At 40.5% G+C, this 25,612-nt stretch overlaps 1 long non-coding RNA gene across 2 annotated transcripts; it reads left to right on the top strand.

Annotated features, from left to right (window-relative positions):
- The first annotated feature begins 298 nt into the window (after nucleotides 1-298).
- On the top strand, nucleotides 299-20,409 carry LOC133220157 (uncharacterized). Of its 2 annotated transcripts, XR_009727652.1 has the most exons (4): nucleotides 299-802; nucleotides 3,713-3,782; nucleotides 14,246-14,321; nucleotides 19,283-20,409. It is a non-coding gene; the product is annotated as an uncharacterized LOC133220157 (long non-coding RNA). The 2 variants fall into 2 exon arrangements; XR_009727651.1 differs by lacking the exon at nucleotides 3,713-3,782.
- The last annotated feature ends 5,203 nt before the right edge of the window (nucleotides 20,410-25,612 follow it).

The following is a 25,612-nucleotide window of genomic DNA, read 5'->3' as shown; positions in this document are numbered from 1 at the left end:
GGGACTACATGTCTGAATCTAATTGCAGTTATTGTTCTCAGCGCTGCAGTGTGGACAATGACCCCTACGAGGAAACGTGACAAATTGAGAAATCTACTGCTGTAAACAGCATCAACTGTTCTCCCCTCAGTGACATTCTCCTGTTCATTCTCCTGTTAGTGACATTCCGGATCATTTGTTCAAAAGTGTTCAACAAGTGACTATTAAAGCCAGCACCTGAGCATGGGTAGAGGAAAAATGCGAATTTTGACGTGAAATTCGCACCGGTGGATTTAGGCAGAGTTTGCCTCCAGGGGTAATTATGTGAGCAGCTGTATTGCCCTCTAGTGACAGGTGAAGAAATTCTTCTCCATGCAATAGGTAGCACCGTGAGACGGACGATTTACAGACACACAGTTAAGACAGATATCGGCAGTAAAAAGTTCTTCTGGAAGCTTTTGTAATTTGGACAGCCATTCACAGAAGCGATCTTGGCATTTGAAATCTGACTCAGGGTTTTGTCAGCTTTCGTCTAGGATTTCTGCGCTTTACGAAGATTAGCAAGAGAAAATGGATGCCCCACATGGTAACTAAAGCTTCAAAATTGTTCTGACGAGAAATACAAAGAAGTCACTAAGGAGGATTAAACATTTTAAGGATCACTGCTGCTATTAAAACTGTATCATTTGAAATTGTGTCCTAGGCATACAGATTACAGCTTCATGTTCTTTGCAGTGATGTAACACCAAGAATATGACAATCAAATTTCTGGTGTGGGAAAAACATGAAATAAAGGCTTTCTCAAGTGAGATGGACCAGACAAGTGAGTTCAGTACAAGTAGCAACACAGACACATCAATTTGACAGGACAGCTCAGAACAGACCTGGATTAGCGCAAACACAGATACCAGACAATTGAACAAATTACAATGAATCCATTCTAGTGTGTAATACCCACACTGATGAATTAATAGGCTGATATTAGTATGGCAAAAGATAGATACCCTGCATGAAAGAGCACAAAAGCACCAGAAATCGCTCAAGCATTCACCAGCTTATTAGTTGTCTCTACTGTGCAGGCAATTCTCAACTGAGGCCTGTGGTTTTGGTTCTTAAATTCTCCTCCCCTCCATCCCAGCACAAGGATTACTACTGGAGTAGAAAGGGATGCCCTGCTGTTTCTGGTAATCTGCAGTTAGCAAATGATCCCAAGGGGGACTGTTAGCAGCTGGTATAGTTTAAAGCTGTCCAGACAAGCACTGAATTAGCTGGAGAATCTGGAACCGCAACAGGCTGCCTGGCAAGCCTCTCACTCATCTCATCCTGCAAACAGCACAATCTGCATACAGCAGAGATTTTGAGCTTCTGTACGCCAACATGTTGTCGTGTGCTATGGTGGAACAGATCAGTTCTGCTAACCTGTTGAAGCATGGGAATGTGATCTTGTTCAAGACAAATTGCCTAGAGTGGTGTGTGTTGGGTATTGTAATACAATTGTAAAATGTTTCAGGTTTATCTTTCTCTTCTTAAATTGGTTTACACTTGCCCTTTCAGCAGTTCACACAGAGTCAGATTTGTAAATAAATTATCCTTGGAATGAGAGAACTTAATTTTGTACCTGTGGTATAACGTGTCCCTGGGTACGTAAGAACACAGGACTAAGAACAGAGGAAGCCAGAAAGGCTTGATGGAAAGTACAGTGGGCCAGGGACTGGTGTATATCAGGGAAGTAAATGGGAAGAAGGAAGGTGAGGAACATCACAGAGGTCTTGATAAGGTGGGAGGAGTGGACTTGGGGAGAAGGGGCTGGAATGTGGAAGGATTGTAGATACTATTGTTGGGAAAAAACAATTGAGAGGATTTAAGGGGTCATATGGAAAAGGACTGAGAGCAGTCTTTCTGCTCACTAACATCTTTCTAATCTGATCCCAAGATAATAAAATTTCAGGGATTTCAGATGTTGACATAGCAACTTGTCGGGCCTGCTCATTTGTATATGAAATGCACTGCAAGTTAATACCATGGAAATTACATAGATTCTTCATAGCTGATTTCTTGTTGATATTAAGCAAGACTTTTGAGTAATCTGAAAATTGTCCCAAGAACTGGACTCATTTCATCTTTCAACATTTGGAAAATTTGTTGAGCTTTGGAATAGCATTTTGCCATTTTTGCTAATTACCTTCAGATCAAAATATCTTCTTAATTGCTATTGTCAAGAACAATGCAACACTCTTACTCACAGTAATGGTTAGGCTGTCTCCTTAAACAAAATTCCTCCAGACCACTGAACATATCTGTTTCAAGTAAACAATGGTGCCATTTCCTGAACAAGAAATTAAGACATTTTTGGAAAACTTCATTGTGTAATAAAACAATCCCCTATTTCTCTGCACTGATTTATGCATAATGGGCCTCTACACAGACAACCAAGTAAACAGCATGTGCAGAAATCTCCTGTCAGTGAAAAGTACACATTGTGATGTTTTGAACTAACCTTTTTCTTTTGAGAGAAAAATGAAAAGGGAGCTTTCAAGATATACAGTATCTACAAATTTGCTGATCAGCAGTTTAAAAATGAATGTTTAGTGATGCAATAAACATAGCACTTGCTTGACCTTCCTGAAAGCAGTTGGGAAGTCTTTTCTTGGCTTAATCTATACTGGCTCTGTGCTGGTTAGACTGTCATGACCATATGGCTCTATCAAGGCTCCATTTCTCTGAAGATATGGGTGTGGCTTTGTGGCCAGCTTAAATCAACCTAAAACTGTGCTTTCCCTGAGAAAGGCATCCCTGCACCCAATGCTGCTGCCTCCCTTTTGCCAGTGTGAGCACTCAGACAGCCGTGTGGTCAGTTGGATTTGGGATCTGCTGTATTTGGAAGCTAACCCAAACACACACAGTCCAAAAAATCTCTTAATTTTCACCTGGCTCAACTCCCTGGTTCAGACCACACAAGCACTGGCATTGCCTGAAGGAGCAGAAGGGCTGTATAGCCCATGGAGAGTAAGAACAAGTTGAGAGTGAGCTGCTGGCTAGTGGTAGGCAGGTATGTGATTCCCCAGGTCGGAAGAGAGTTTTTTTCAGAAGAATGAATTGCACTCAGAAGAGACAGACTTGTGCTGTGCTTCAGCTCTGGCAATGGCTAATGCCTTAGAGATAGGCTGGACATGCAATCCTGTTACTCTCCTACCCCATTAATGGTACTGGAATAGTAATGCTGAATTTACCAGTCGATTAATTAGTGCTTGTGAAGCAGTTTTGTAATGTTAATTAAATAAAAATTAGAGAAAGAGAATGCTCTTTCAAATGTGGAAGCCTCTGCAAGACTTGGTCTGATACTATTGCTTGTTCTGTATAGAAAGTGGTAATATATGGATAGTTCCTCCATGAGCCTTCCAAAACAACCTGTCATGACAGAAAACTTATTAAGGTTATCTAGATACAATCAGTATTTACAAACACAGCAGCCTTCACAAAAGATCACTGGAAATAATAACCTTTATTCACAAATGTTTGTAAGTCCACTGAGAAAAGCTGCTCCCCTGGTGGTAATGGAGGCTGGCTACAGAGCAGCAATTAACAAGACAAAACCTGGAAAGAAAGAAAAGAATCTCCCAGTCCTCAAGCTTTGAAGGTGGTTTATTTGAGGTCATGTATAACCTCATCAGAAAAACAAGCATCAGGATGATGAAAGTTGTTGCTGACACCGGAAAACATTTTTTTCCCTTAGTTCATGTTTTACAGAATGATGAGAAAATTGTAGAAGTAGTCAAGCTTTGATATGGAGTAAGAATGACCAGGTAAGCTTTAGTTTTATCTTGGTTCATTGACTTTTTATACAATGGAGCTTCTTTTTCAATTAAGATTTTAAAGTTATTTCTTGCTTCAAAAGTCTTTGTACTTAAACTAAATCATGTAAGAATCATTTTGCTATCACAATTCTTCCCTAACAGAGCAATTTTTTCCCTTCAAATCCAGGCTTAGAGAAGATATGCAGGATAAGAGATGCTCTTGCATTCTTGGCACATTTTTGGAACGGATGTTTCAAAACAGCATGCATTACAGCAGCCTTAAGCATAGTCATCAGGAACCAAACTGACATGTGAGCAAGCCCCAGACTGATAGAATTTCCTGTGCCAGCTTCAGAAGGAGACAAATCTTGGGGGTTAAATGTCTTATTTTGTATTTTGTTAATATATGACTGTGTAAATGCAATATAAAATTCTCCATTGTGAATGAGGATTTCAAATATTTAAGAAAGAGTAACCTCATCTCATTTGCATTAGTAATCCTTTTTGGCAGTTTCCCACACAGGAAGTCCGAAAATACACAAGAAAAACATGAATTCCCCAGAGAGCCTGTGGTAAGGAGATCACAATGTTAAGATAACTAGTGAATCTCCATAACAGATAACAAGGCTGGATGTTGCATGCACTGCAAAGATTGACATATTGCATACCAAAAGCTTTTCTGTAGTCAATTGTTTTTCATGTAGTTTTAATTATTGTTCATCACACAGGGTTTTTAATGGATGATTATGGAGCCTCAATCACCCTTTCCATTACACAGAGTAACTTTTGGGGGGCTTTTCTTTACCAGAACTGTTCCGGTGCAAGCCTAGCTGTATGAAAGATTCTGTCTTCAATCAAAGATTGGACTGTTCAGAGAATTATTTGGCCCTTAAAACTATCTTGCTGTGGGCTAATACTTCAAATTGCACTATATATTATCAAAATTGCCATAGATTGCCATGGATATAGATATTTGATCACTCAAAAAAATATCTGCCTTCTTTGAACATAAATTATTTCATCTTGTCCTAATATTCATAGATGTACTGTGCTCTGGAATTTGGTATTATTTCAAAGTGGCTACCACAATTATAAATGTATTACAATATAAGCCTAATGTGATTGCTGGCTTGCAGAGTCATGGTATAGATCTGAGCTTCGTGCCAGCAGATAAATGTTTTACAGGATTGGAATGTTAGTCAGTTCTTACGTGAACTGAAGAAAGTGCTTGGTTTTACTTTACCTATAATAATTTTAAATAATGGACTAAACTTAAAGAAGAACCTGGCAAAACTTGCATAAGATGTAAGCTCTATTAACATAAATTAAGATTTTTTACTTGTCCTGGTTTCTTTAGATTGACATTTCATGAGACTGGACCTCTAAATTTGGCCTCTTAGTCTAAATGTAACCAAAATGGGTGCTCAGTCTACTGGGTCATTTTATGAGACTTCTTTCTTTGTCTTAAAAGAAAGGATAATTTATTTTCATTGCATGTGAGAGGAAAAAAGAAAATCACAAAAGCTATTATTTCTTGCGTAAGTTTGTATCAAGGACATTCCTTATAAAAGGACAAAAATTTATTTCTTCCTATCCAGCCAGCGTTGTCCTAATTCCTCTCAGTAATTTTTGTACTTTTGTCTAGATCTAGAATAACAGAAAAGATGTTTATCTGTTGTCCAGCCTTACCCAGCTGCAAATAGAGAATCTGAGCCAGTAAATCACACAACCATATGTTCAAACTTTAAACTTATGCCAAAGTTTTCTTAACTTCAATCAAAGTTAAGATTATTATTAAGATGCGTGCTATCTTGTAGGAGACAGAATAGGCTTGGGAACTTTCCTAGTTGTGGCTTCTACTGTTCTGGAAATGTCTGTCTTCATTACTTATCCCAGAGTTTGCATTGCTTTAGAGAAACCCAGAGTTGATGCATGGACATACACGTCTGTAATTTCTATTGTGTCTTCTTTTAATGATTTGGGCTCAGAGCTCTGGTCATCATTAATTCCTCCCATCCTATTTTGAAACAAAATTTTAGTAAGTTGCTAGGCCAGTAGTGATTCATGAACTTTCCCTCTCCTATATGGGTATTTTATTTGGTTAAAGTATGATATTGTTGTTTGCTCTCCTTGTGTTTAGAATCATAGAATAGTTAGGGTTGGAAAGGACCTTTAGATTATCTAGTTCCAACCACCCTGCCATGGGCAGGGACACCTCACACTAAACCATGTCACCCAAGGCTCTGTCCAACCGGGCCTTGAACACTGCCAGGGATGGAGCATTCACAACCTCCCTGGGCAACCCATTCCAGTGCCTCACCACCCTAACAGTAAAGAACTTCTTCCTTATATCCCGTCTAAACTTCCCCTGCTTAAGTTTTAACCCATTACCCCTTGTCCTACCACTACAGTCCCTAGTGAAGGGTCCCTTTCCAGCATCCCTGTAGGCCCCCTTCAGATACTGGAAGGCTGCTATGAGGTCTCCACACAGCCTTCTCTTCTCCAGTCTGAACAGCCCCAACTTTCTCAGCCTGTCTTCATATGGGAGGTGCCCCAGTCCCCTGATCATCCTCGTGGCCTCCTCTGGACTTGTTCCAACAGTTCCATGTCCTTTTTATGTTGAGGACACCAGAACTGCACACAATACTCCAGATGAAGTTTCACGAGAGCAGAGTAGAGGGGCAGGATCACCTCCTTCGACCTGCTGGTCACAGTATCACAGTATCACAGTATGTTAGAGATTGGAAGGGACCTCAAAAGATCATCTAGTCCAATCCCCCTGCCGGAGCAGGAACACCTAGATAAGGTTACACAGGAACGTGTCCAGGCGGGTCTTGAATGTCTCCAAAGAAGGAGATTCCACAACCTCCCTGGGCAGCCTGTTCCAGTGTTCCGTCACCCTCACTGAGAAGAAGTTTCTTCTCAGGTTTAAGTGGAACCTCTTGTGTTCCAATTTGTACCCATTGCCCCTTGTCCTTTCATTGTTTGCCACTGAGAAGAGCCTGGCTCCATCCTCGTGACACTCCCCCTTTATATATTTATATACACTAATAAGGTCACCCCTCAATCTCCTCTTCTCCAAACTATAGAGACCCAGCTCCCTCAGTCTTTCCTCATAAGGGAGATGCTCCACTCCCTTAATCATCTTAGTTGCCCTGCGCTGGACTCTCTCCAGCAGGTCCCTGTCCTTCTTAAACTGAGGGGCCCAGAACTGGACACAATATTCCAGATGAGGTCTCACCAGGGCAGAGTAGAGGGGAAGGAGGACCTCTCTCGACCTACTAACCACCCCCCTTCTAATACACCCCAGGATGCCATTGGCCTTCTTGGCCACAAGGGCACAGTGTCGGCTCATGGTCACCCTGTCGTCCACCAGGACCCCCAGGTCCCTCTCCCCTACACTGCTCTCTAACAGGTTGTTCCCCAATCTATACTGGAACCTGGGGTTGTTCCTGCCTAGATGCAGGACTCTACACTTTCCCTTGTTATATTTCATCAAGTTATTGCCCGCCCAACTCTCCAGCCTGTCCAGGTCTCTCTGGATGGCAGCACAGCCTTCTGGCGTGTCGGCCACTCCTCCCAGCTTAGTGTCATCAGCAAACTTGCTGATAGTACACTCAATTCCCTCATCTAAATCATTGATGAATATATTAAATAATACTGGTCCCAGAACCGACCCTTGAGGCACTCCACTAGTTACAGGCCTCCAACTAGACTCCGCCCCATAGACTGCTCCTTTTGATGCAGCCCAGGATACGGTTGGCTTTCTGGGCTTCAAGCGCACACTGAAGCCGGCTCATGTTCATTTTCTCATCGACCAACACCCCCAAGTCCTTCTCCACAGGGCTGCTCTGAATCTCTTCTCTGCCCAACCTGTAGCTGTGCCTGGAGTTGCTCTGACCCAGGCATAGGACCTTGCACTTGGCATGGTTAAACTTCATGAGGTTGGCATCAGCCCACCTCACAAGCATGTCAAGGTCCCTCTGGATGGCATTCCTTCCCTCCAGTGTTTACTTTCTGTTCAGAACTGATTAATGTAGGAAAAATCTTACTCCAGTCTCTTCAAGGAATTAAAGACATGGGAATGATTTTTCTTTCTGCTTCAGTAAAGATTATACACTCTCTAGACTCAGTTTTGCATTGCTCTGCACCATTTTTGTACATCAAGAAATTGAAGAGTATGCAAAAGTATCACAGTATCACAGTATGTTAGAGATTGGAAGGGACCTCAAAAGATCATCTAGTCCAATCCCCCTGCCGGAGCAGGAACACCTAGATAAGGTTACACAGGAACGTGTCCAGGCGGGTTTTGAATGTCTCTAAAGAAGGAGATTCCACAACCTCCGTGGGCAGCCTGTTCCAGTGTTCCGTCACCCTCACCGAGAAGAAGTTTCTTCTCAGGTTTAAGTGGAACCTCTTGTGTTCCAATTTGTACCCATTACCCCTTGTCCTTTCATTGTTTGCCACTGAGAAGAGCCTGGCTCCATCCTCGTGACACTCCCCCTTTATATATTTATATACACTAATAAGGTCACCCCTTAATCTCCTCTTCTCCAAACTATAGAGACCCAGCTCCCTCAGTCTTTCCTCATAAGGGAGATGCTCCACTCCCTTAATCATCTTAGTTGCCCTGCGCTGGACTCTCTCCAGCAGGTCCCTGTCCTTTTTAACCCAGAACTGGACACAATATTCCAGATGAGGTCTCACCAGGGCAGAGTAGAGGGGAAGGAGGACCTCTCTCGACCTACTAACCACCCCCCTTCTAATACACCCCAGGATGCCATTGGCCTTCTTGGCCACAAGGGCACAGTGTCGGCTCATGGTCACCCTGTCGTCCACCAGGACCCCCAGGTCCCTCTCCCCTACACTGCTCTCTAACAGGTCGTTCCCCAATCTATACTGGAACCTGGGGTTGTTCCTGCCCAGATGCAGGACTCTACACTTTCCCTTGTTATATTTCATCACGTTATTCCCCGCCCAGCTCTCCAGCCTGTCCAGGTCTCTCTGGATGGCAGCACAGCCTTCTGGCGTGTCGGCCACCCCTCCCAGCTTAGTGTCATCAGCAAACTTGCTGATAGTACACTCAATTCCCTCATCTAAATCGTTGATGAATATTTTAAATAAAGTGATAGGTATTTTCCATGCATTTGGCACTGATACGTTGACTGGGCTGTGGAGAATAGGTTTACTATCATGTGACATTCTGCAAAGGCCATGGGCAAGTAAAATGAAAACAGAGCTGCTCCGAAAGCTTTTTATTTATTTAATTGATGAATTATGTCAATAGGGTTAATTAGAAAGATATGGTGCTTGTACCTCTGCTGACTTTAGCTGAACTTGTAGGTAGCGATAGTTTTTTCAAAAGGTTTATTGGAAGTCAAAAATGCTCTAAAAATTAGGCAACAATGCATGTATCATAAACATGGTACGAGCAATGGTTTATGTGCATGGAGTAACTGATGCTGAACTAGCAACTTCATGATGTTTCATGACAGAATACAGAGGCTGTGATAAATGGTTTTTGCTTCTAGCTGCTAGAAGTCAACCATCACCATATTGTTGTCTATGTATGCTGTGACAAGCAGTTTTATTACTGGTTTTACTACTTGCCACAATGCTGAAGGACAGTTCCAGTAACTGAATGAACTTGAAACCAGAGGGACTGGAATCCCTGGCCAGTGGGAAGGGCAGGCCTCAGAGATGAAGGACCTGTCTGGGGATTAAAAGAACCCTCAGGTTTTCAGTTAGGGTGGGTCTGTCAGCATCTCTCTCCCACTTCCTTACTCTCTCTGGGCAGAAATGACCTCAAAAAATGCCCACAGGAAAGTGTTATGAAAACAGATGTATTTCTAATAAATATTTTTTCTTTCATGAGACGGGATATGCTTTGATGAACTCTGAATGTTAATGGAAGATTGTAGTTTATATTGTCCACCCTTTTCTGCAAATCTCGGACCAAAATGGTCAAAATGGTTAAATGTACAAAGGAATAGTTTTTAACACAATATATTAGTTTCCCCCTTTGAATTATCTTCTATCTATGAGTTCATAAATGTTCATGTTGAATCTCTTATTCTATATAAGATTACATTCTCTGAGGAGGATTGATAACATGTTGATTGCAGTTTAAGTAATGATCCTCTATGTGACACATACACAGAACTGAAAACTATTAGTAGAGTTGTAAAATCTAGCATAGAATATTTCTCGCACAACTCTGATACTTTGTGCATGTATTATGATATTCATTATATGAACTTATTTCTTTTCTGTACCCAGGACCTTTATTTTGGTCAGAGTACACAATAAGTATTGCTACTTGCTGAGCAACTATTGAGTATTTTGTTTTATATTCATTTTTCAGTGGGTGGCCTGTTTGCATCTGGTAGATCAGTCAAAATTCAAAATCTTTTGGGTGTTCCCTTTAAAATGGGAGACTAGTGATGGAATTGGGTATTTTGTTAATTCAATCCCTTTCATCTAGAAAGAATGGACAGTCATGAAGTGATATTTTGCCGAACTCGGTAGGAGTCAGACAAGTAGCGTTTTCTTTTCTTACATTTTCAAGCAACACTGGCACTAATTCTGCTGCTGTTAGTTTCTGTCCTGCTTCTGCTAGCATCTCCATCAAACAGTACCAAGTTCCCTCCAACTACTGTTTACCTAGACAGGGGGCTCAGCTTCTGATCAAATTCATATATAACCTGTATTTGCAGCTGAATTACTTTCAGAAGAAGTGTAGTCTTTCTATTTTGTATTCCAGGTGAACTTTAGACACAATTTCATTTATGTGATATTGGTGCATTTACACAGACCACTGTTTTAACCACAAAAAGACATTCCAAAGCCTGTTAGGATGAACAAATAATTAATTTCCTTGGGGTTTAGTTCTGTAATGTTCATAAAAACAGACTAAGAATAATTCACAAGCATTAACACATATTCATATGCCTCTCTGAAGACTGATGTTATCCTAATTTTACAAATGAGGCACTGGAGCACATAAAAGATAGGATCAAAAGTTTTCATCAGTCTTAGGAGCCAGTGTGAAACACCAGCATTTTTTATTTTTGAGGATAGTCAGCATTATTTTCTTTTCTTTGTGCTTAAAAGAAAACTATCACTGGCTTCAGCTGCAGCTGTAAATACTGGAGACTTTGACAAATTTAACTTCTCCATATTTGTCAGGTCCAAAAAAATTAGGAACATGGCATATCTGGTAAGTAGTTTCAAGAAGTGGCATCCCATAGCACAGGCTGAGACATAATCCTGTTCAGCTGGACAGTATTTGCACCCTTAAACATATAACTATGTTCTCTTCTGTCACTCCTTAGTCTCAGATAATCCCTTCCAGCTTCAGCAGCAAATGTGACTAGATTTAGCTATGACTTACTTACAGCCTAAATTCACTAGTCATTCAGTAAGTCTGTTACAGGGCCTACACGTGAAGGAGGCAGGAAAAGGATGTATGGATGCTCTAGTTAGCAGTGATACTCTTTTAGCGAAGAGACTTCTTACCTAATCTTCCACCTGAAAAATCCAAAACAGATAGAAAGAACAGGTATTCAGTCCTGTGAAATGTCATCCTCTATACACTTCATGAACAAGGTTATATTTGTTTTCGTCCAGTTGAGTTAATGAGACCAGCAATGACTTATTATCTCTTGTGTCAACACATACACCTGGGACAGTGCCAGCACCTTTCAAAGATATTTGGTGCCAGCCAAGATTTGGAAACCTTAGGGATCTTTTTTTGACCCTGAGGAGAGCACAGAAGCTTACCTCACCCAGCTCTCACTCATTTTGACTTCTCATACCCTCTGCACACTGGCTTCTTACTTTTCCGGTCTGATGCATCCTGGTGCTTGGCCTCTTTTTCCAGTTCCATTTTCTTTACCTAGCAAGAGTCACAATACATACCAAAGACATTCCTAGGCCCAGATTGCTTCCCTTTACCTTAAATAGGCTATTACATTACTTCTGTATTTTTTCATCCACTGTAGTTACTGACTGATTTTTTGCTGTGTTCTGGATATAGAGGAGAAGCTGCATACCTCTGACAGAAGCTGACACCAAGAAACGTGAATGCTAAAAGTGCTTATCTGCCTCAAAGCTATCACTGTGACTTCTTTTCTGTACAGACAGCAGCATGAAAAACATCCTTTCACTTTCATCAGCCCTAGCAAAGTCCTGTACTTACATTTCTACTCACACCATTGTATTCAATTGAATACTTGAAGAATTCAAATAAACTGAACTCCTCTACCTCCAAATGAATGTAACTATTGTCTGTCATGCTAGGTAAATCTAGGCAACACTTAAATGCTTACATGCTGTCTTTTTCCAGGGTACATAACATTAGTCAGTTAATTTGCTTGTTTCCTACCACTTCTACCTACCTTATTTATATATTAGCTCAAATGAATTATTGCACAAGTATTTGATAGCTGCTATTCTTTCTGTTACATGGACTATCATCTTGTCATACTTGCTAAAAGCCTAATAATCTGCAAAGACAACACTTTGAAGACTGAAAAATAAAGGGAACTAAACCATTTGCTGTAGAATCTTCAATAGGCCTTATTTTCCCCTTCAGTCTGATTACCAAGCAGTCGCGAGTTACCCAGCAAGTTGTAAGGGCACTCTTGGCTACTAGTGTTTTTTTTTTCCTTTCTTTCCATTAATGCAGGGGAAAAAAAAACCTGATGGCCTTATCAGAAACATTTAGGAAACAGTCTAGGTCATACAAGCTAACCCATTCTAACCATTCACTGATCAGCTGCTTCTCTTCTCTTAGACACCAGTGTGCCTTCGTATCATCAGTGGCCACAATCTTTCAAGCCTTTAGTGACTTTCAACTCATTTCTATTTTACTTGCTATTGCCCCACTAATAGGACTCTGAGAGTGCAATAAGGCATAATAAATACCTTGTGGGTTTTATTTCTTTGTAAAATACGAAGGAAATTAGGAAAACATGAATAAAAATTCCACTCTATGTCAGGTCTTCAGGATAAAAAAGAAAATATACTGGGACTTTTCAGAACCCTGGCTTGCTGATCTAATATATGACACTGATTTTCTGTGTCATGCCAGCTACTAATCTCAACTTCAACATCTAGTTTGAAAGCAGTTGCATATTTTTATATACTACAATGTATGAGTTCTCATGAATTTGACATCTACTCCTCTTTGCTCATACAATTCTCGCCTTTTGTTTAGGTTCTGATTCAACACCATTCATTCAGCAAAAAAATTTGAGCACCTGCAAGTATTACCAAGAAAACACAAAAAGCATGAGTTGCCAAGCAATTCATACATGTGAAGGCTTTGATGTGTTTATGTATGTAACAGCAGCAAATAAATGGGTCCAACGAATTTTGTATAAACAATGACATGGTTCATGACTAGCGACCTAAGCTTCTTGTAGTTTCTTATTCCTTATTCACAAAGAAAGTAGTGGATCAAATTCAGGTTTGCATAGATACAAGTCCCTTCAAGCTCCTGGCAGATATATCCACTTATGTAACGGCTGAAATAAGTCTAAATATATATATATTTAAAGATTAAATATGAGCTTCATAAAGAAGAAGATACTGGAAGTAGAAGGAAAGTTTTCATATTAAATACTAGAATACATAAATATATAAAACCTCTCATACACAGTAAAATGACTTTATCAGGACATTTAAATCAAAACAGTCAAATATTAATGCAAAACAAATATTAGAGTACCAAAACTCAAGGCAAGAACACTAGATTTTTTGGAAAGTCACAGAATCCAGACCTTAAGACTAAACCCAGTCTTGGAACTGTCTGCCTTGACTCATCCTTTTCTCTGTAAAAAGGACAAACCCAACACTTAATAATTTGAAAAGACTCAAAATTCAGAACCTTAGTTCCACGTCTAGTTACAGTTTAGGCTGTCCATGAAGTAAATTGCCAGAAGTCTCATAAATGCATTTAATACAAAGGGATTTTAAAAACAGTAGAGGCAGAACAAAAGAGCCTTTCACTAAAACTTCCTATAACAAATTCTCCCGTTACAGAAAGATACCGTCAATCACTTCATTACAATCAGAAAAAGCTTTTTTTTTAAATTGAATCATCAAACAAACTGATTATCCTGCTGGTGCAAGATTGCCTCAGGGCACAGAAGAGAATTTGCAGCAGCCCTGTTTCACCTTTGGCTCTTTCAACTTGTACATTTAAGAAAAGACTGAAATCCAGCTTGGCTTTCCATTTTCTTAAAATGTATTTTATGGACATTTCAAAATGATCTGGACAATGCTTTGGGAAAATCAGGCAAATCAGGCACCAAATTAAAAACTACAAGAAGTATGTAGTGAATCTGTGGTTACACCTTGCAAACAGAAACAGAAAAGGAGGGTAAGTTTACTATAGCCCTGCACGGAGTGCTGAAAATGCTATTTTGCCTAAACTGCCATATATTTAATTTGGTCTTATCTTACAGGTGTTCTGCACTTTATCCTATCATAAATGCTGTAGTTCTGCTGATGTTATTGTAGCTCCACAAACAATAAGTTAAGGTAAGTTAAGGTAAATAAAGAAAAATGCAGACAGAATATTTAAAATGTATGAACATATAATTCAGGAGGATTTATCAGTTTAAAATATTGTTACAATTCCCAAAAAGTTTCAATTGAGAAGACTATAAGCACCATAGCACATGGTTAGGACCTGACACAGGAGGCTAAGGTGACCCTTCAATTTTCCTGGGAAATAGATTGCTAGATCTGCTGTTGCATGACACTAACGCTGCTCTTGCAAACTATGGTGTAAGTAATTCTGCGTAATAAATTCATTGAGTGAAGAGTCACACAGCAGTCGTCCTGCATCAGTAAATGATCATCTCTGTCATGGCTTGTGTGGCTGACACAAACTGATATTAGGTATTGCATATCTTTGTAATGACGAGGCTCTCTAGATGCTTTTTTGAACAAGTTTCCTGAGAGGACTCACACGTCATGCTCCCTTACCCTTCACTAGCAGTCTTTTCAAAATCACCCTGCTTTGCAAGGGGATTTTTCTATGCTCTGAAAGATTTAATATTGTCCGTAAGCCACTATCACATCACTATTCCCTTCTGGTATGGGCTGCTACTGTGTTAGTCCTCTGTATTCACAGAACTAAGCTACAGTAGTGCTTTTGTCCTGCCATTCTGGGATGCACATCACTGAGCCAATCTTGTCCTTTCACTGATAGTATCTGGACTGTCCTGAGGTCTGGGACACTGCAGTTTTGTTTCCATTTCTCTGACTATATGCTTTGTGATGCAGTTCCCTACCAGCATGCCCTTTCCATTCTGGTACACAGGAATTTGCCCCCAGAATCCTTCTTCAGTTGAAGGCAAATTTCTACAAAATCTGTTGCATCACAAACTTACTACTCTGAAAAGCAAGGAAGCTGAAAGAAGAGCTGACTCCAGAAGAAACTACTGTAGGGACAGCCTATGAAACCTGGTTCTATATGTGGCCTTACAGATTGTTTAGAAATGGGCCAGTTGTGTATGTAAATCTCTTCAATGTATAAACTAACAAAAAAGAAAAAAAGTGTATTTGTAAGTGTAGTCTCCTAAAAGGGGTGTGATTACATGATATGCACAGAAATGACCCATCCTATAACAGGTATTTCTAATGTTACGTACACAGTGTTACTACTGGCAACCAAAACTTCCCTTTGTGATAGTCTGCAAGCTGCAAGCTCTATCACTTACAGAAAGGACATATCAGAACAAAGGATACGCCCTTTTATCTAAAAGCTCTTAATTAGGACTGAGTAAAGGCTCTTCTAGGAGTCATCTGCTACTTCCTACGTGGTCCTGCATTGTAATGATGGTTACAGGCCAGTGGATAGCCTGTAATTCACAGATGAGGTGTATTGCCATTACTCATTTTGCTAAACATTTAATTTCTATATCCAAAACAATCTCCACCACTAACAAAATCATTATAACAATTAAAATGACAACTGTAAAAGGGAAAGCCCCATTTGAAAATGCTTGTAGCTGTGGAAAGCACCATTAGGAAGGATCCCCACCATGGCTGCATTGGGAGTAATCTTATTTTACTGAATGTAATTTCTGGAACACTAGCTAGCTGACAAATCTAGTAAAGGCAGGGTGTTCTAGCATGTACCTCAGTAATTTGGCAGGTATATAAAGGCACTAGTTTAAAGTTACCAAACAACTGCCTTTACGTAATGGAGTTTGATGGTCATTTCTGTGTGTATCACGTAATTGTAATCATGACCTTTCATTGTAGTTATGTTAAAATATAAGTAATCATCTGATGGCTGTAGGTGCAGGTCTTCATGGATGTTTTGCACAGGCTGATTTGAGATTTAAGCTAACAATATATGAACAGTCAAACCATCCAGAAAATTTTCTCTTGCTCTAATCTGTCTTGACTGACAAAGAGCAAGGTTAAAGCAGAACACATTTTGAGTTATCACACCCTGAGTGAGTAGGTGGATTTGAGATTATGTGACCCTAGTGGCAACATGTCTTTCTTTTAACAAAGTTGTACATTTCTAACATTACCCAGTTGGATCTTCGCAAATAAAACACACCTAATTTTTCATTAAATTGCTTGGATATTGTACACACAGAGAAAGGTTTCATTACCAGTATCCACAAATGACAAACCTCTGATTTTGACCAAGTATTTGCTTTCCATCAGCTTCCTTCCATAAACATTTTAAAATATCCCCTATATAGCTCTGCACAAAGTGACATTTTTTCCTAACCTCAATGCTGAAAAATTAAGATGATGTCACCAGCCTTGCAAAGTAGGTTTTACCATAATAAGCGTCTCTATAATTAACTGATTCACCTTTTCTTTTTCATAATGCTCAACATTTCCCATACACAAAGTCCCATCTACCTGTGTTACAGACATAGACATTGTTCATTTATGTTCTAGCGATCTGTTTGTAATGGCTCCTATTAATAACGGAGGTACATTTATCCTCACTGAGAGAAACAGCTTAACATGTTTGGAGATGGAGATGTGGTTAAAGTGGGATCTATTTCTCCATGCTACCTTAATTTGTCAGTATTTTTCTCTTGTTTTTTAAGTTCAGCTAAAGCAATCAATCTGATAATATTACATCTTTTCCCTTCCACTTGCACATAAAAACAGAAAAACCCCCACAGTTAAAGATAAGCAACCTCTTCTCTCCTCTGGTGAGTTTCTTATTTCTGCTTATCAGTCTTTACTTTATGTATGTTACCCACTGCTTCCACCTCTTCTCTATAACAAAAGATGAACTTTATGACTGAACTTAAATCAACAGTCCCTCTTTCCATAATCAGAAAAATTGGCTTTAGCACATCAGTTGGAAACACACACTTACAGAGCTGACTTCTGGCTTTCAAAGCCAAGTGTTTTGCTCTTCAGTAAGAATAGAATTAATTCTCTCAAATCTCCAAATACACATGGTAAACCTACAATTCTCTGAGCTCTTAACCACTTCAGTACCAACAGTGCTTATTCAGGTCCTCATATGAAACTTCTTTTTCTTTTCTCTTCGCTGATTACTGTGCTGCCAATGAACACATTCCTCCAAGTTCCTGCACATACTCACATATTTATTTGAAAACACAGTACTGATTTTTGTAATACTACTGTCCTTAAACCTGAACTATTTTTTATCTTGCTACCTCTCAGATTCGCTTATCTTGAATCCCTCATTTTAATTGCCTTTAATTTGCTAACAATTGGGAATATTTTTCTGTATAGCTCCCTTTCCTTTTTTTATTCCACAAATGTAAAACTGAAGCAGCAAATGAAAACGTGAAAAAAACCCAAGCCCAAGAAAAGTAAACAGTTCTCTGTTTTGTTTTCTTCTCCCTAATTTTTTTTCTGTTGCATGTATTCATGGTTCTTCATTATGCTACTGGATAAGCCAATATCTGGCAGTTAATTGAAGCAATATCCCAATATCCAGCAGCCTCCAAGGACTTCTTGTTCCTTTTTCGCTCCATAATTCCACCAGATTGGAGAGTCTTTCACAGTGGCCGAATTGTAATTTTACTATGAAGCCCTAGGAAGGCCCTTTGTATAAACTCTAAATCATCTTTTTCTCTGGAGGTTTTCTTTCACTTGGTCATCCTCCAGGCTAGTACAGCTTTTCTTATTCCTACTTATGGTTTCTCCATGGTTTCTCTCTTGTGCCTTTTATTTTAGCAACAGGGAGTAGAAAACTTATTTTCTCCTCTTGGAATGTCTGTGTTTAGTGGAAGACAGAAACCTGGTCACAGCCTGGTCAGCATTGGAACAAACCTAGTCTTTCCTAGGAACCATTTTCTAATCACTACCCCATTGCTACTTAGCTGTTATCTTGGAAGTCAGAGTTTGCAGTTTACTCCAGCAGCAGCAGCAACGAGGAGGATAAACGGGAAACAGCTTTCTAAAACTCACAGTCTCCAGAAATTATTAAAGACTCACATTTTTATTACATAAATGGAATTATCAAGATTTTCTTTTTATATGTAATGAGATGTGCTTTAATTCGGACATCTGCAAAAAAAAAAAAAAAGTTTTGGCTTTCAAAGCTAACTCTATCCCCATTCAATTAGGATATTTTATTATCCATTTTTCCCTCTCAAACCTTCAAATACATATGCAGCATCTGTGACAGTGCCAGGACTTTATTGGCTTGCTAAGGAACAAGCAGTCAGCCCAGTTCAGAGCTGACGACCTCCGCTAATCTCTGGACAGCATCTGGCAATCTTCTGATAAATCTTCCTCTTTTATCTTAAGGCACACAATTCACAGCAATGAGGAGCACATGATACAGTTTTTGTTGATACATCTTCAGTTTGAAAAGTTCTGAGAGCAGTCATGGATGAAACTGTTCTCTGTGTCACATTGGAAATAAATAAATTATAATTGATAATGAAGATTTCCAGTCCTATTGGAATGCTGAGCAGCATTTAGAAAAAAAAAAAAATAGTATGGTGTTTGCAATCAGGTTTAAAAACCAAAACTAAGTGAGGGCCTATTTTTGTTTAGTGAAGAGTTCCAGGTCTGGATTACAGCAGTTCCACATGTTGATGTTAGAGTTTTGGGAAGATCTGCCCATGCAACATGATCCAGTCAGGACTATAAGTTATTTACTCTTTTTAATGAGATACAGATAAAATGCAACCTCAGATAAACCAACTTGATGAAAAAGACATAAATAATTTAAACCCTTTAGCATGATGATTCTTCTGCTTTATTTGGAAACATGCCATGAACTTGTGCTTCTGTGATCACACATCTTTCTGGTTTCCAGAGCTATTCATTCCAAAGTCATGGGAGAAATCGAACACACAAAGATGTGAAGGCTGTTTCTGCTGTGCCTTACCAGCAGCACCTGGGTGGGCTTATCTTGGTTTTGTTTGTACAGGAGCTTTGTCATGAAAATTCTGGGTGTGCTCAAAAAGGGGTAACCAGTATTTCTTGCCTTCATTTACAGATTTTATGGGTGGTTTTTTTTCAAGATCTTGGCTGCTGTATGACCTACTTACAGTGTATATAGCTTCTCCTAATGTATGGCAGTGTTTTGGATATGGGCATGGTGGTCTAGTTGACAGGGTTTTTTCTCTGTAATGCCTGATGTGACACTGGTGGTTCATCAGCCAAACTGTGGCCTAGACAACCTCCTCTAATTGATAATATATAAGAAATGATACACACAGGTAGTAAAAGCTGCCCAGCTTCTGGCAGCAGAAGCAAAACAAAACCACCTTCTGTACAATTTGCAGTCCACCCTGGGGAGCGCAGCTGGAGGGACTCTGGGTGGGTCATGTGGCCAAAAGGGCTGTACTCTGCTGGGCCAGATGTCTCTGGATACCCTCTCACTCCCAGAGCTTCCATCCAAACCTCTAGACTAAACCAGCAGGTGCCTCAAAACTGTCAAAAATACCATCAATAAAGCAGCTGGCGACAGAGGACTCTGCTTAAAGACAAGGAAAATGGAAAGTCATCCTCTCAAACAAGGTGGCTGCCAGGAAGAGCACTGAGGCCCAGCTGAAGAAAATTACTGTACTCACTTTGGAAATTAAAATCACAATGTCCAACAATACTGTTAGATGCTACTGCAATTAATTCTTCTTGGCAACGCTACTGGGACAGGCGAATGAACCTCAAGGGGGACATTTGTGGTGGAGGATGAAGTACAAGAGATGCATGCCCAGATCCAGAAAAGTTTACAAAACAGACATATTCTCTCTACAACAGAACTAGCCAAATCCTGCAGCCCACAAGGAAAGGCAAACTCTTAAAACTTGTCTTCCTCATCCTTACAAAAAATGCTCAGATGTTTCATAGATGGCAAGTTTAATTCAGGAAAAGATGTGCAACTTACTCCAGTTGCAGATACCATGCACTGATATTTACATATCTCAAACTGATTATGAGGTGGAAAAAAAATACAACGCAGTTGAAAGAATTCTTTTGGGAAAGTCACATCAAGACCAAATAATTTCCCATCATTTAGTAAAACACATCACTGGACTGTAATCACTCCTTTGAAGAGCAGGAAATCTGCCAGGTGGCAAGGACCTGGACTTTTTAATGCAGTTTCCATCTCATCTCTGTTTTCAGATTAGTGAAGAGCTGCATCTCTTCCAAAACCTACTGGTTTCTAGTCTTTAACCCTCACCTTCTACTCACTGGAAACATGAGAATTACTTCAGTTCTCAGTAAGACATCATGAAACAATGTCAAGTAATAGCTCCAGCAGCCAACAGAGTGGAAGAGATCAGCACAGGATGATTCACACCATCTGCATGATCACCCACTAACCCGTTCCCATTCTTCAACTGTCTGTACCCTTCCTACCTCCCCTCCCTTTCTCCCTTATTTCTTCCCACTCATTCTTCCCTCCCACGGTTTCCATCACCCCACCCTCCCTTTGATTTAATCCCTCATTCTCTATGCTCCTTTGCTCAGCTTCACACACTACATGAATCCAGGCCTCCCATGCATGAACCTGGACTGAAAAGCCCGTAATAAAGAACCAGTCACTAGACTTAATTGTCTGTGCTTTTTGTTGCAGAAGTTTACAATTTGTCCTAGCAGTTACATTCTTCCCCTGATAGTTGAATGTTTGCTTTGCATGGGGAAAGGAAAGACTGCCTGCTTATGAAGAATGGGGAAGGAGGATTCTGCTGAACCCTCCCACTCCCCTAGCTCACAGAGACACAAGGCTGTTGATGAGGGTATTCAGTATGGCAAATGGTAAATCACAGAGCCAGCATCATAGGCAGACACATCCTCTGTTAAGGAGCACAGATGCTGAGGGTGAATCTGTTAGCAGTGGGCTCACCAGTCAAGCCCTTAGCTCCCAACAGTGCAGTCAAGTCCAAGGGCAGCAGAAATGCCGGCAGAAAGGTGAGTACTGCACAGGTGGCAGGGCAGTCACCTCAGTTACAGCATCTGCTCCCACAATAGATGCTTTTGGTTTAATCAGTGCCACAGTAAGTGGCTTTCACTGATGCTAGCTTGAAATGCAGGTCTCTGATGCCCTTTCTCACTAGCCAGCACCTCCAGCTGCAGTTGTCTGTGTCACAGAGACTGCAGGAGGCAGAAGGATGGAGAGGAAGGTGGGCATGTTCATCCCTCCTTCAGATACGCCATCTGTCTCCTTATAGCCATTTCCAATTGCTTCCAGTTGCTGCTTGTAGCCCTGTCCTTCTTCCCAGCTTCCTCTAGCTGTCCCGCTGCTGGCAGTGGCAAGTCTCAGCCACTGTCTGGAGAAACAGCAGCTGGTGGGAACTGGTTTCTCTCCAGTATCATCTTAGGAGCTGCCTCTAGGGCAGGTTCCCTTCCCATACTGGCTTTATTATGGCTCCTTTATTGCTCATGTACAGCCAAAAGGCCAGTAGCATCCTGCCCACAAAGTCAGGAGCTGTCTGGGTGTTCCCTCAGGACTCAGAAATTGTTGATTCCTTTCTTCACAGGGGCATAGATTCAACTGGAAAGTGGAGTAACTCACAGATTAGTGGTTAGGCCACTCTCAGAAGGAGATGAGAGATGTGAAATAGGAGTTGTTAATGCTCCAGGCAAAGGAGAGAACCGCAGCTCTGGGGCAGTTCTGTGAAAAAGGAGTGATGGTGCCACACCGACCGCACCATGATTTAAATGGTATCAGTAGCATCCAAGAGTTTTGTGCTGGTGCTTGAGAAAGAGAGGCTTTGATTCCCCCTGGAGCAGACTGTCAAAGACACCAGCAGAGAAACTCTGGTTTCTGAACTCCGGTGAGATACACGTGTGTAGTATATGCATGAGAGAAAACAACTTGCTGAGCCCTGTCAAAACTGAAGTGCTTCTGCACATGTCCAGAGGCCGAATCTTCAGGACCTTCAAAAAGTCAATGATTTTATATGCCTCCCAGCTGAGTGTGTATCTGAGCACTGGTCTGAAAAGTAGCAGGTTTGGCTGCTGGTCTTCACAATCGACTATGGGTACCAAAGTCCTTCACACACTCTGGTCCTTCAGCCTTAGGGACAGATGTGATCAATATATGATGTTTTAAGACTGGAAAAATCCAGGCCAAAGTACAATAGGACACTTGAGCCCATCTCAATTAGCATTAGAAGAGTATGTTCCTGCTACAGAAATCAGGTAAAATTTCGGACATATTTTGGCTTTGCTGCTGGGTCCTATCTCACAACTTTGCTTCTGTGAAGAACTGCAGAATTGCTTAAGACTTTTGGACACACTTTGGAGTGTATGGCATTTAGTAAGATACATCGGCTGCAGACTTTGGGTTTGCTTTTGTAAGTGTTATTAAAAAAGATAAGAAATAATAATAGCAATTACATGGCTAGGGTGTACGTAGCATATGCTTATTGACACCTGCAATAAAATATTTGGCACAATGATTTAAATAGCTACTTACTTCATGTATTAAAATGTAGCTTTTTCCTCACACAAAGACGAGCTTAATGCAGTGCACTTGGAAATGGGTGGCTTTCCTTCACTTTTAGCTACACTTAGGAAGGAGCTTAGGAAGGACTGTGCCTCCTGAACCACTGAGACTGGCTCCAGCAGAATGCTCTTTCAGGCATGACGTTCTAGATTCTGTTTTGCTCCCCTTTCACAGGGATAATCTTATCAGGAAGAGAAAAACATAGTCTCAATTCTGATGTCAGTTACTTTCTCTAAACAAAAGACTCTAGGAAATACAGCTGAAAACTGTGCTGAACTTTCCCTCTGCTCAGGAAAAATAAGAAGCATGGATGGATGCATGCATGGATGGATGGATGGACGGACTGATGGGTAGACAGATGCAATAAACATTTCACCCTATACTTGAAAGCTAATGGAAAACACATTTTGTGGCTTTGACAAATTAACAGAGCAGAGCAACCTAGTTTTATATATCACAGTGTTATTATTTCCTGTTTTTCTAGTGAGTTTTGCCTTGGAAAGCAGACTTGTGCACAGATGAGTAATATGTTTAGCTTTAAATTTGGCCAGAAAAGAAAATCCTGGAAGATCTTTTTACTTGGATGGAAATAATGTACGTTACTGTGATGTTACTCTATGGGATTCAGTTCTGTTCCTGCTTTTATAGCTGATTGCAATGTGCTCATGTGATTGGGCCAAATCTCAAAAGATTTACTGAAGTCAGTGGGAGTCTTGACTGAGTCAAATTTAAATGATATCTGAGGAAGGACGTAAGGACTTGGTTTGTCACAAGATTTTTCACTGGCACCCTAAAACCTTTATGCCCTGAAAGAAATGAGAAGACTCCCGAACACTCTGTAACTGAGACGGTTTCTCGAGCATGGGCAGGCACTAAGGAAAACAGCTGTAGGTCTGTCTTCCAGCAGCCCCACCAAGTCACAGTGCAAAGGGCATTGTGAGGACAGAGTAGAGGACGGTATGTCTAAAATACAGTTGTAGCACACAGCAATGATGTCAGGCAAGCTCTTAGGGAGAGCAGGGTAGCACACTGAAGACAGTAAATGTCAGATCCATCTGTTTTCTCATGCTGGCCCCTCTACACGAAGCAGGACAGAGGGATGATCTGTAGAGCAAAATCAGGAGTTCAGCGTTTCAGAGGGAAGCATCAGATTTCTTCTATCTTGAGCTGAGATTTCTGTTAACAAAAAGCAGAAAGTCATGACTTTCCAAGGCCCTTTGGCAGTGTAAAGGTCCCATTCATCAGTATAAAGCCAAGCTCATAGTTTCATTGGATTATACAATGGTCTCAGTGGCTATTTGTTTACTTTTTAAGTAGTTACATTTTTCAGTAATTTCAGGCCTGTGTAGCCAGAAAATGTGAACTATATGGATTTAAAACCAGCATACCAACAAGGACATTTACTATCTTTAACCCCTCTATTTTTAAACCACTCTCATTAATCAGTAGGTTTTGTCTCTGGGGTTTTGAAGGCTTGCGATTCGCATCATTTCTCAGCTCCAGAGGGTGAGTACTGTTCAGTGTACTCTCCTTCAGCTTTCCATTAGGCATACAGATTAGTATATACTACTACGACAGCTTTGTAATCAGAACTTCCTTTCACAAGAAGCTGGCTGGAGCCACAGATGTTTCTTCTATTACATGCCATAAAATACTCACCTGAGTGTACAAATGCTAGTCTTTATTAGACATTAATCTGGTTTGGGTGTTAGCCAGCTGGGCATTTTTGAGGGTCTCTGTTTAATCAGCAGTCCTCTGTGTTCTCTTCAGCCTTCCACAAGTATATATACCTACACACACAGAGCACGGTTAAAAAACATAATTCATAAATCCCAGTATGAATATTTTGAAGTATCAGCATGAAGCCCTTGTATGCTTCTGACCTGTACATCTTCCTGAAGAACAATGTTGGCTCACTGGCATGCAACACAATGTACACACACATTTTTCACACTAAGAAGAGTCAAACACTGGAACAGGTTTTCCAGAGATGCTGTGCAGTCTCTTTCCATCTTTGGACCATTTTCAAGACCTGACTGGAAAAAGCCCTGAGTAATCTGGTCTGATCTCATGGGTGATGCTGCTTTGAGCAGGAGGCTGGGCTGCAGACTTCCTGACACCCCTTCCAGGTTCTGCTATCATGTAATCCTAGGATTCTAGGACTATGTAGTGGACAGATGGGCGGATAGATAGATAGATAGATAGATAGATAGATAGACAGATAGATTATAAAGGTCTTTCCAGTTACCGTAACTGCACACTGTATATGACTAAGGATGCTTTTAGAGTAGAAATGCACTTGTTCATACACAGAAGGATAAAAGTGGAGGGTATAAACCAGAGATAAATCAGAACAAACAAAAGGATTATGAATGCAACAGAGAGGAAGCAACATCTGGAGATATCTTTCCTCAGTTAAATAAAATTCATTATTGTCCTGAGAGTCTCTGTTGCCAGCTTTAGACAGCAATAGCACACAACTCCCACTGATTCGCTTACAGAAGACGTTTCATACATTTTTGCTGTATTCCCCACTGTTTTAGGGTTCATCTTCCTTCCTTCTTTTGTTCCTTTCCACAGCCCTCCCCTACAAGGACAGGGTTTTTCTCCTCCTTTGGTTTACATCTTCTCAGAGTTCACACCCTTTTCATCCTCTCTCTCAAGAGCTCTGGCAGTGACCTTTCCAGAAAAAACAAACTTTCAGCTTGTACAGTGATTAGAGAGATTATCCACATTAAGTGTTCTCCTTGCGAGCATGAAGATAACAAAAACTCACTTAAGAAGCTCCAGCACTGTGCTGTAACTGGGAGAGGTATTCCCTGCCTCCTGCAAAAATAGCCCTTTTATTCCTCTGTTAGATTTAATCAACCATTTGTGTCTCTTATCTCATCAAGAA

This window comes from Neopsephotus bourkii, unplaced genomic scaffold, assembly GCF_033783945.1.
Source record: "Neopsephotus bourkii isolate Nb327-2 ecotype Australia unplaced genomic scaffold, CSIRO-AGI_Nbou_v1 NB_1423, whole genome shotgun sequence".
Lineage (NCBI taxonomy): Eukaryota > Metazoa > Chordata > Aves > Psittaciformes > Psittacidae > Neopsephotus > Neopsephotus bourkii.
Note: the sequence above shows the minus strand (reverse complement) of the source record. Positions and strands in the feature narration are given on the sequence as shown.